Raw genomic sequence first — 12,133 nt, forward strand, 5'->3', positions numbered from 1 at the left:
ATAGTCCCAGGATCCCAAAGTTTTCGGAAAGGCTAGCCCTCTGCTCTCACTTTACTGTTTGGTCTTCTCTTGGAAGCGCCCTGTAACCTGCTCCTGGCTCTCCTGCACCCTTGCCCTGCACGGATGGGCTGTCTCCACTATTCCTCCGAGACCCCTATGTCAACCTGGTACTTGGCTTCCTGATGGATAAGCAAGGATCAAGTGGACAGATGGCAGGATGCACTGAGGTCAGCTGTCTCTGCCCTCGGAAGCAATCAGTTGGTTAGGGTAAGCTTCCAGGCTGAGAAGTGGGCCTGGCCTGGCTCCAGGACAGGGCAGGGATGGGTGCACAAGAGGAGGCAGTGGTGGGAGATAGTCTGTAGCTAACCTGCACACCCCCTGCCTCTCTTGGCCACTTGGAAACAGAGAACCATAAAGAGAATGTGCAGTGCCCAGAGCCCTGGTTCTCCTCACAACCTCCACTTCCTGTCCAGTCCACTCAGTCAGTTTTTACGACACCCACCTACCAGATGCCTTGTCCCGGCCCCAGGGACTGTGCAGCCTGTGTAGACTCTGTGTGTGAATGGCTCTTCCTGCCCCAGACTGAGGTTTGCGTCTGTTTCTGAAGCTTGGTGTCCCCACTTCTGACCCCACCTGGTAAGAAGCAGGTGCTGGGGCTCCACACCAAGGACTAGGGACCAAAATCCTCTTGTGGCACATCCACCAGGATGCATGCCCACCCGCACTGGGCACTAGTGGGATTGACCTGAAACCACAGCACCAGGGCTGGGGGTGACACCCTCTGCAGTGATGGCGAGATGCAGGTGTAGAGGCCCTGGGAACCGTGTGGCTGGCTGACTGTCCATCAGGAAGCCAGGTGGGAAGAGGAGCCACGGTGGCTCCGGCTTCTTCAGCAGCTTCCACAGGCCTCCTGTCGGGGAGCCCATCTCTCACTAGAAGGAAAATTCATGTCGATGTTGACTTAGAGTCTCAGACAGAAAGACAAGATGACTCCATCTCTCTGTCTTTGCTGGCAGGTGCTGGCCCCTGCCAGATGTGAGGCCAGGATGTATTCTGTGTGGGGGTACAGGAGGGGCAAGGCACTCACCCCAGAACCCCACAGCTCCCACACCTCCCACAGAGCCTGCACCACCTTGGTCCTTCCCATCTTCCTTCTTGCCTGCAAGCCAAGGCCAGGGCAGAAAGATTGGACCCATCCTGCTTCCTTCACACCCCAGGACTCTGCTCTAGGGGAAGCAGAGAGGGTCTCTCAAGTTAATAGCCTCTCCCAAGTTCATTTCTGGGGGTGCTAAATCAGCTCCCACCTGCCTCCTCCGGGCTCTCCTCTGGGCAGGCCCGGGCTCGTCACCTCCCTGAGTGAGGCCAGGATGCCAATGGCCGCCAGCCCAGATGCCGCTCCAGCTGCTCCAGCCTCCACCAACCCTAGCAGGATCCCTCTCCCACCCTTTTAATTTCTTGAATTACTTCCAGGAAGGTTTTTCTGCTCAAGAACCGGGTGACTAAGGGGGTCTGGGCAATGCAGACCCTGTCTGAGGAAGACTGAGAGCAGAGGATAGAGCGTGGGGAGGCGGAGGGGAGGTTGGGGGTGTCCCTTTCTACAAGGGCAGGGGATGTTGAGCAGGAGGAGGGCAGGAGAGGGCCAAGAGGGCTAATTGGGCCACCAAATGTTGGCTAGGTCTTAAAGGATAAATTGAACCATTAAAAAATCATATAAAAAATCCAAATACGTTCACTAACCTTATGTGAGCGTATCATTTCACAACATCTACATTATCAAATCTTTGCACTGTACACCTGAACCTCACACAATGCCATGTGTCACCTGAATCTCAATAAAGCTGGGAAAGCATCCACACTGCACACACCCAGGACCCAGATTTCTTACCGAAGAGAAAGTAGATGTCCCTAGGCCCGTGGTTGGCAAACTGCGGCTCACGAGCCACATGTGACTCTTTGGCCCCTTGAGTGTGGCTCTTCCTAAGCCTTAGGAGTACCCTAATTAAGTTAATAACAATGTACCTACCTATATAGTTTAAGTTTAAAAAATTTGGTTCTCAAAAGAAATTTCAATCGTTGTACTGTTGATATTTGGCTCTGTTGACTAATGAGTTTGCCGACCACTGCCCTAGGCAATCAATACTTGGAAACCAGAGTCTATAACTCCCTCCCCCTACACACTTCCTGGCGGAAGTGGGAGGCTCTGGGCGGGGCTGAGGGCTGGATGGGAAGGTGGGGAAGAGCCTCCACCTGCAGCAGTGGCTGTCTGGGGCTCAGTCTCCTGGGACTGCCATGTACTGGCCTCTCCTAAGGACTAGAGGCAGCACAGAATGGGATGGGGTAGGAAAAAAACATCCACAGAGACTGGTGATGTCCGCCATGTGTGGCTAGTGGCACTGCACAGGACGGGCTTTCCACCTGACAAACGTGCCCCTTATACAAGATGTGAGCATGAGGGGAAGTGGACACAGCGTAGGAATGGGTGGTAGAATTCATCTTGAATCAAGAGAAGACACAGTTATGGGGAAGCAGCAGACTGACTGCAGCCGCAGCACAAGGCTGTGATTCGGGAGCGAGCGTGTCTCTTTGTTGAGCCGACGCCTGGGCTGAGAGTGCCAATGCATTCTGTACTCTCTGGCTCCACCATCATCTGAGATGAAAGTGTCTGCTTTCTCCTGGTGAATCTGGCTCAGAAACTGCCAACGGTGCTGCAGTTTGCCACCGGGTTCATAGTTGAAGGTGAGCCCAACTGCGGTCCGTGGTGGGTGCAAAGAGAGACGCCATCTCCTGTCCCAGGGGCTGGCACTGAGGCTACTCCGAGTGTTTGTGGGGGGTTGCGTGCTGTGGGAAGGCAGGGCGTGGCTCCTCCTGCCTCACCACCCACTGAGCCTAGACTCTACTGTGGCCCCAAGAGCCCCCACCCTGCTGCCCCGACTGTGAATGACAGCAGATCACAATAGCTGTATCAGCAGGACCTGTGGTGGAGAGCGGATGTCAATCAGGGTCCACCACGAGTTGTTTTCACAGCACAACCTCCAGCTGGGGGTGAAGTCAGCGCCCTCTGGAGCTGCTAAGGCTCCGAGATGGAGGGGCCAGAAAGTGGCCCCTAGGAGCTACAAACCACAAGACCGACAGCTGCCAGTACCTGGAGACTGGATCCACTCACCAACAAGGGCCTGAGTTTGATGGCTAGATGAGGTTGGGAGCATGTTCTTCCCAGACTGGCCACTTTGATTTTGGCATCATGAGACCCAGAGCAAGAAACCCAGACAAACTACCCAGCTTCTGACCTGAACTAATGAATGGGTGCCACCTGAAGCACTGATCTGATCACTTGTTACACAGTGTAGACTGGTGTACCCTGACTCCTCCTCGGCTCACAGGGTGCTTCTCTCTCAGACCTTGAGACAGAACCTCATGGGCTGATAGGCCTTCCATGTGCAGCTTGAGGGTCCATGCCACTGCTGCTTTCACCAGCCAGTCACCAAGGTCTTTAGATAGCTCTTCCAGCTCTTCACCTCAGCCAGCACCACCTCTCCCCGCAGCCCGGTGCCCTTCTCTCTCAGAGGGTGGTTATTGCTTCCTTCCAAACCCCTGGCATTGCTTGGGCCTCTGCCTGCAGTTAGCCACTGCCCAACCCCTTACTTGGCCCACCTGCCTTGTCACTGTCACCTCAGCCCGGCTCACACTGTGACTCCCTTCCATCTGCACAAACTATGGAGGTGGTTCCCAGGACCCTCTGTACAGGGAGGCCATGGCTCAGAGGAAGACACTGGCCAACAGATAGCTGCCTTCTCACTATGTCCTCATCTGGCAGAGAGGAGTTCCTCTTCTCTAAGGACAGTGATCCTATCTCCTAACATCACATTGGGGGTCAGAGCTCCAACATGTGGATTTGGAGGACATGGACATGTAGTCCAGACAATCAGTATGGTGTACATCATATTAGTAAACAAAACCCACCAGCCATCACTACACTCATGTGGCCCATTTCCATCATGGAATCGTCATCAAGGGGGAACCTGTGTGGTGGCCCCTGTCTGTCCCCTGGCTGGTTGACTTTGCCTGCAGCTAGGGAACCTTTTGTGCTTTGGTTTCCCCATCTGACACACCAGGTGGCTGGGTGAGAGCTGGGTCCTCCCAGGGTGACCCTGACTTGAAGCATGCACAGCACAGGACCTGTTAGAAACTCGAGTTCCCTGAACCTGCTGAGTCAGAAACTTGCCCTAGGACAGGGGTTCTGATTCTGGGTAACTGAGGGTGTGTCCAGCTCTGAGTGTGAGGTTGCAATGCCTCCCTGTTGGCAAGGAGACCCCTTGAGAGGCCTCTTCAAGTCCAAACCCTTGGGTCTGGCAGCCAGGTTTCCCTCTGGTTTCTGCTTCCGGACCCCAAGGCTTCTGGGGATGTCCAATGCCACCTCAGTCAGACCCAGGAAGGCAGCATCTGACTCCGGTCAGGAGTGGGACAGGACATGAGCCCTTACCCACTACAGCCCCATCCATCTCCGCGAGGCACCATTCACTTCCCTCCAGCCCAGTGACCCAGAACCAGAAATGAGCAGGTGACCAGGACCCAGCCCAGGTGTCCGTTCAGAGGCACCAAAAGGAGGAGGCGGAGCCAGTGGTGAATGTTCCGAAGCCATGTCATGGGAGGGGCGATGCCTGAGGGGAAGTGACAGCCTGCTCCCCAGCCTGAGGAGACAAACTGGAGACTGTCCAGCAGTAATGAGAGGGGCTCTTGGGAGTCAACCCCGGAGCCCATGCTGAGCTCTCCCCTAGAGCCTGGGCGGCAGGTTGATCCTCCAGTCTCCCCTGAGCCCCTTATGCACTGCACAAAAACGCAAATTGGGGTCACTCACAGGAGTAGTGACAGTGTCCAGGTGAGCACTGGCGGTGGGACCCTGAAATCTATTACCCCTTTTTAATCCAGGTCACCGCAAGGTCTTGACCCTACCTCAGGGGTACCATGTCTTTCCTCCTCCTCATGGCCTTTGCTACAAAAGGACTGTGGTCCTGGGAACAACAGGGACATGAGGGCCTGCCCATCCTGGGGAGAGGACTGATGGCCACCTGCCCTCGCTTCACCCATTTCCTCTACCTGCTCCTGGCCACGTGATTTACCCTTGCATTTCCCTTCCTCTGCCAACCCTGAGGTGCAGGATGGCATCCCAGGAGGGACCCACACATTAGCAGAATTTTAGCTGCCCAGCTGGACATCACACCCCGATGTCCCACAAGCCTCTCAAGCCTACACTGAATGCACCCCCAGATGTTTCACTCTTCCTCCTCCCGCCCCCCTGAGATCTGAGCCTTTACCCTGGATCCCAGCTCAGGAGAGACCCTCCCTGCAGGAGTGTCCACACAGCAGAAAGGGCCCACAGTCAGACATATCACATCCACACCACAGACCTGAGTAACTGCTCTCACCATCACTCAGAAGGCCCAGAGATTCCAAAAATGCTCAATGGACAAGGCAAGCCTTGAACTGCTCCGTGCAGTTTTTACAACCAGGAAAAATGTGTGAGTGAAATGAAAAGAACCCGCAGTATTAAGTCAGTGAGATGGCAGACTTGTCTTTTTTCCAAGGTGGTGGGTGTCACCTTCAGCCCAGAACACACCACGTGCAAAGTGGCCCCTAGGCTTGGTTCCACTTGTGACTGGGGCCACGTGAACCACGGCCGCGCTAGCACTGGTGGTTTTCCTCCTTCCTCGCTCACTCCTGTTGAAGACGACACTGCAGAGGCTGGGCGCCTTGCCAGACTGTCTTACTTGGAATAGAGGCGGCACTGGCTGTGACATGCAGGGGGGCAGGCTGTCCAGAACCCAGTCTGGCTGATGGCCTTCACCGTGTGGACTTTACCATGATTTTGTGGTGGGGCCAGAGGACAGAAGAGGCTGGGCAGAGGCATAAATTCCCAGTCAGAGAGGCTGGCCCTGTGCACTGTCCAGGCGGGTCTGGATGGGCGGCAGGATCTCAGGTGAGCATTTTGCGAGCTCTGTAGGTGGGGCCTCTGCTGGGCCTGCAGGGCAGGATGTGGGCCACGTTCTATCTGAGGCTCCCAGAGGGAGGTGAGCAGTGGGGACGTGTGCCCTTATATCTTGGCGTCCCTAGGGCACATTCAATCCCACATCATTAGGCCACCTCTTCCAGGAAGCACCCTGTGGTCCAGCCCTGCTGTCTGCTTTCTTATCCCAATGAGGCTCTCCACCTTTCTGCATGCCCTCCCATGTCTGGGCCATGAGGCGCCTCTCCCAGACGGCAAAGCCATGCCTTCTCTTGTCCTTTGAGAGCACAGAGCAGGCACAGAGTGGGCACTGAGCTCTGCCTAGGTCCCAGGAGAACAAGGAGGTCCAGTGGCCTCTGCTGTCCACCCTGTGGGGTCTCTGGCAAGAAGGGTTCTGGTTTGTCCAGGGGTCTCCTCCTTGATGACACACGAGGCCTCCAGAGCAGCTGTCCTGTCGGAATTGCTGTCTTCTAAGATCAGAGCCTTTCCACAGGAGTAAGAGGGTCCTGTCCTGAGATCTGAGGCCCCAAGTGTGGGCTGGTTGCCCTGAGGATTGATGGCTGCCTGGCTTGATGGACGGGCTCTGCTCCTCTGGGTGGAACTGTTCAAGAGCCACAAGGAACCGAGGCTCCCCGATGGGTGCAGACCTGCCTGAGGGAGAACCTCCAGGTTCTACACACCAAAGGGACCCCAGGGAAGGCAGCATGCCTCCTCTCTCTCTCTTCCACTTGGAAGACCCTGCCCTCAGAGCTTGAGCACGTTCTCTTTGGGGAGGGCCAATGGGAGAGGGGTCCCAGGACCCACCCCTCCCTGCCCAGTGCATGACCCTGCCTGTAGCCCTCCCAGCACTCCCGACCCACCAGGCCAGAAAGCATTACTGACACATACTTTGAGCAAGTCCCAGCAGGTGGGCAGAAGCTCGAGTGCCTGCGGCCAAGCATTTGCCCGCTTCCCTGGGCGGCAGCGGCGGCACGTTTTTGTCTGGGAAGGAATGTGGAAGCGCCAAAGCATTAAACACCTCCAGGGTGTCACCTGTGGAGGCTTGGAGGGAGATCGAGGTAGCGCTCCCCAATGAGTCATGGGCACCCGGCCCCAGAATGGGGAACTCAGAGGGTGCTGTAAAAACATTCAGCTATGTCCTCATGTCCCTCACTTCAGGCCACCTCATATGGCTTGTTTTTCATGGGAAAGATTCTACTGGTTCATTCACTCATTTGTTCATTCAACAAAATCTTACCAGCAATTTCAGGGGTAAAGGGTGCAAAGGGAGGAAGAATGAATCCCCTCATGGGATTTCACAGCGGTGATGCAGGGACAGTCCTGTGACAATTTCACAAAGAGAGGGAGATTGAACTGGGCGCAGGCAGCCCGACTGTGGTCTCTTTCCCCAGTCAGTTCACATCCAACCCAGTCAGTTCACATCCAACCCAGCGTGGGTGCGCAGGCAGGCTGTCTCTGCTCTTTGTGCTGGGGCTTCTCTGCAAGATCCGCTCAGTATAGTGCATGTCTGACACCAGCTGTTGAACAAACAAGCTACTCAAACTGCAGACTGCACTGGTGGAGTTTAGGGAAATGACCAGGAGGGCTGTCAGCTGCAGTGGTGAACACCAGGTGTCCATGGGCCCATGCGGCACCAGGCTGTCCCTTTCCATGCCTCCAGGATGGGCAGCCCACCACCTCCCACGCACCAGCACCGGGATTGCTCTCAGAATCAGGGAGCCTTTCCTACTTGGAGCCAACACCCACCTCCTGGCCCCCACCTCTCAGACCCCACACAGCAGCGTGGGCTCCAAACACTTCTCAGTCCTCCAACCACCCTTAAATAGGGCAAATACATGGCCTCACATTTGGTTCAAAAATCCAAATGCAGTACCGGGTGGTGAAGCAAAAGGGTGTTTGTCCTTTGGGCTGCCTGCTGCAGGGGACTCCGGACTCCAGGCAGACAGATGCTTTTCAAACTCGCTAGAGAACAGCTGTATTTTGACTTTTCTTTTTAAACTCTTAATCCATTATAAAATACCTAAAAATGCGGCAGTGCAGGCACTGCCAGGACCCATGCACATTTTTTTTAAAAAAATATGTTTTTATTGATTTCAGAGAAAGGAAGGAAAAAGGAGAGAGATAGAAATCTCAATGATCATCAGCTGCTTCCTGCATGCCCCCTACTGGGGATTGAGCTGGAAACCTGGGCATGTGCCCTGAGGGGAATCAAACTGTGACCTCCTGGTTCATGGGTGGAGATGTTCAACCACTAAGCCACACTGGCGGCCCCACACACGTATTTTTTAAAAATATTTTTATTGAATTTTAGAGAGAGAGGAAGGGAGAGGAAGAAACATCAATGATGAGAGAGAATCATTGATTGGATGCCTCCTGCATGCCCCCTATTGGGGATCGAGCCCACAACCCGCGCATGTGCCCTTGACCAGAATTGAACCCGGGACCTTTCAGTCCATAGGCTGACACTCTCTCCACTGAGCCAAACCAGCTAGGGCCTCACCCATGTATTCTTAATTTCTGTTCTTGTTTCTTCATGGACAACCTGTGGACTACACTCTCCGTATAACCGACCTTTCCATGGACAGGTGGTACATCCCGGCCTTGCTTTCTGTCCTGGGCCACACCTGCAGGGCAGGACCAGGTGCTTCCCATCCTGAGGCTGGAGACTTGCACAGGGTACCCACCATGAAGAGTATAATTTGCAGCCTCTCTGAGACTGCTCCTTCTACATGTATCCATCCTGTTCTCCTGACACAAAGGATTCTAGCAAGTTTATGCAAATAAAACAGAAAACCACTTCATAAAAATTGATAACAAGCCCAGCAAAATGGAGGGCAGCCCATCTGGGAGGAGCTGCCACACCCAGACCCCAGATAGAGGCCTGAGTGTTTGGGTGGCTAAGTCAGAGGGTCAGATGTCAGTGTGTTTGTGAGGGGTCAAGGTGATGGAGAGCAGACTTGGTAGTTGTATGAACCAGTGTTCTGACCATATAGATTCTGTCTGTGGCCATTTCTGACATTGCCCCTCAGGACAAGGATGTCCGTTCGTGGTTCTGTGCAGAACACTGTTCCTAGTGCCCCAGGGTCCTGCAACACTGGGGGTGTCAGCTGGCGCCGGGATTTCTCTAGTTTTATAAGCTAGCTACGACCATCACCAGCCTCAGGGGTGCAGAGACAGACAGAGGTGTGGGGAGAGAGAGAGAGAGAGAGAGAGAGAGAGAGAGAGAGAGAGAGAGAGGATTGGAGAGAGACAGGGGGCAGGGCCACCCTAGGAAGGCACATTGGATGCAGCTCACAGAGGCAGGGCAGGTCCGGAATCTTGCCCACTTGGCCCTGCCTGTCTAAGAAGCCTGAGTCTTGCTCAGTCCTTCTCCTCCTCTCCTCCCCCTCCTTCTCCTCCTCTTGCCCATGCTGTGAGGCTGAGGGTCCTGGGCAATGCCTCTACAACTCTCCTTCACCTGCTCCTGAACTCAACACGCATATTCACCCCATAAACAGTGGGGCCCACTGAGGGAGGCCTATGTCTCACCATCAGAATGAGAGGAGCCTGTGGGGCCAGTATGAGGGAGGGCCACCACAGAGGAGGTTTTAGAAGGTGAGGGCAGGTGATGGCCTTCTTTGGGGGCTAGAAGGAGCAGGAGGGCTGGACACATGCTCTTGGTTGGTGCCTACATGCCCAGGTGTGGCAGGGCTTAGCGGGGTCTGGGGAGGAAGATGAGAGACTGGAGAGGAGGGAGAGGCAGGGAGCACATCCCAGCCTTTGTGCTGGCCGAAGAGTGGGAGCAGGCTGGACTCAGCCTCACTGCACTGCTTAGCTGGGGGGACATCTGCTCCAAGGCATGGCCTCTGTGCCGGGGAGCCTGCAGTCCAGCAGGGGCTAGTGAGGGGCCAGGCAGCTGGAAGGGGGTCCTACAGGGAACAGGGGGCAGGCTGCCTGTGCAGGTGAAATCAGGGCAGTAGCTCTGAGAAGTAAGGTGTGGGATTGGCCTGGAGGGCAGGAGGGTGAGGATGGAGGCAGCAGATGGGCTATGCTACTGGGGGGTGGGAAGTGGAAGGAAGGCGCCCAAAGCACAACAGGGATCACCTTGCCCACGGGAGTGGGGCGCTTTCTACAGGGCTCTGTGTCCCCTAGACTCGATGCCTCTCCTGTGTTCCCAGGGGGCCGCCACTTAACTCTGACTCTTTAGGAACGCAGCCTGGTGCGGGGAGGGAGCACTGGCCAAGGGTGTCAGGTGCCCAGACCCCTCCCTTCTCTGGGCTCCCACCTTCACTTGTTACCCAGGAGCACATGCTCCTGCAGGGCTCCGCAGCTCTCAGAGCCATTTCACCTTTGGACCTTGGGCCTCAGGCATTGAACAACACTCTGAGATGGTCCTGAGGAGCCTGTGTCCTTCAGGTCCCCACAGGCTGCTGCTGCTCCTTTCCCTCCTCCTCTCCCTCCACCCTGCCACCAAGAGCCACACCAACTTCAAAAGCCTAATTACTCCTGACTTGGGCTGTTTCCTGGCTATTTCTCAGGTGAGGAAGTCCCCATCACTTTCACTTTTATATGTGAGCTGCTGGGGTGGGGAGAAGGAATGGGATAGTAACTTCCTTTGGGGCAGGAAGGGTGAAACAGAACAGCCAATTAGGGAGGCTGGGCGTGAAGGTGAGAAGTTATAAAGGGAGGGTCCCTCAGGCCCCCTTGTGGGCGGTGGGCAGGAGAAGAAAGGAGCTACCTGTGGGAGCTTGGGACAGGTGGGGCTGAAGATAGAGGCTTTTCCTGCTGTAACCCCCATCTTTCCATGAGCCCTTCTCTGTTCTGCTTGTGTGCCCTGTGGGGAGACAGCACCCCTCCGGTATCCAGCTGGCCTGGGAGCAGAGAGGAGGAGGGGAAATCGATGGTCCCCAGGAGCCCTGAGGTTGTGTCCATCAGATTCACTTCTTCTCAGGAAATAGAGAATCACTGAGTGTGCAAACAAAGTGGGGTTCCATGACACCCCTACCCTCTGGGGCCACAGGCTGCCCTGCACTCTTGCTTGGGTGGGTGCCTAGTAGTAGCTCCTGGGGAGAGGACCCCCTGAGTTGATCTGGAGAAGACCAGGTTAGGGTCCATTTAGACAGAACACACATGGCTCAGGTGAAAGGAGTGACACGCGTTTGTTGTGGGGGGCAAGGCTACGGTCCCGCGGGCCCAACAGGACAAAGCTCTCAGTGCGTGAGGCTGGGGACAGGGCCCTTCTTTACGAGAGCAGGGCGAGGGTGAAGGCGCTTCCTCCTGCGCCCAGGAATGCAGCGGCGGTTCTAATTAGAAGCCAGCGAGGGAGCTGGCGGCCGCGGGCCCTCTGGACGCGCTCCCTGGCTTCCCCCACGGCTGGTGGCGCAAGCGTCAGTGTCCCCGCGTCCGAGGCACGCTCGGCGCAGCCCGCGCTCTGGGGGCCCCTGAGCTCCAAGCCCCCGGACCCGCCCCATCGACCGTTCCGCTCCGCCCCGCCTGGCTGCGCCTGGACCGTAGTTCCCACCCCGGGCGCCCCCACTCTTGAACAATCTCGAAGAGAAAAATTATTATCGGATTAGATGTACTTGGGCTCGCTGGGTCTCCCCCTTCCCCTCGGCGTAATTATTATAATTCCAGGCAAGTCGTCGGAAAGGGTTCCTGGGAGGGTGTGTGCAGAGCGCGCAAGTGTGTGGGGAGGCTTCTCTCCAACTCTGAGTCTCTTCCAATGGCGCGCCCGGCCCCTCGGCGCCCGCTTTCCCCGCAGGGGGCTTGGGGTGACGCTGACTGTGAGGGTCCTGCCTCATCAGATGCCAGGAGGGAGAGTCACCCTGACCCGCCTCCCCCCATTTGTGCTGTAAATTCTCGGGATCCTTCCCGCAGTTTGTCTGCACTTCCATGACCAGCTTTAGGTTGGTCTTACAGAGATGTGCCTGGTCTGGGGCAGAGGACAGAGCGCCCCAGCCTTCTCCGACGTGGGTTCCAGGGCCTCTCCCTCAGGAAACCTCAAACTCGATGCTCACTCCCTCTGCACCTCTGGGCAACTCCTTCTGGCTATGGGAGTCCAGGCCGACGGCTCACAGACAGGGCCCCTGGGGACACTGTCGCCGGGAAAGCGGAGGGAGGCACGGAGAGCCTGGCACTGGCCCCACTGCGCCT

At 56.1% G+C, this 12,133-nt stretch overlaps 1 long non-coding RNA gene across 1 annotated transcript in view; it reads right to left on the minus strand.

Annotated features, from left to right (window-relative positions):
- The window catches only part of LOC107182528, a 2,936-nt gene extending 2,009 nt beyond the window's left edge, over positions 1-927 (minus strand). The window contains exon 1 of the long non-coding RNA XR_001513242.1: positions 503-927. This is a non-coding gene — a long non-coding RNA (uncharacterized LOC107182528). The remainder of the gene's footprint in view (positions 1-502) is intronic.
- Between the last annotated feature and the right edge of the window lie 11,206 nt (positions 928-12,133).

This window comes from Myotis davidii, unplaced genomic scaffold (assembly GCF_000327345.1).
Source record: "Myotis davidii unplaced genomic scaffold, ASM32734v1 scaffold2737, whole genome shotgun sequence".
In the NCBI taxonomy this organism is placed as follows: domain Eukaryota; kingdom Metazoa; phylum Chordata; class Mammalia; order Chiroptera; family Vespertilionidae; genus Myotis; species Myotis davidii.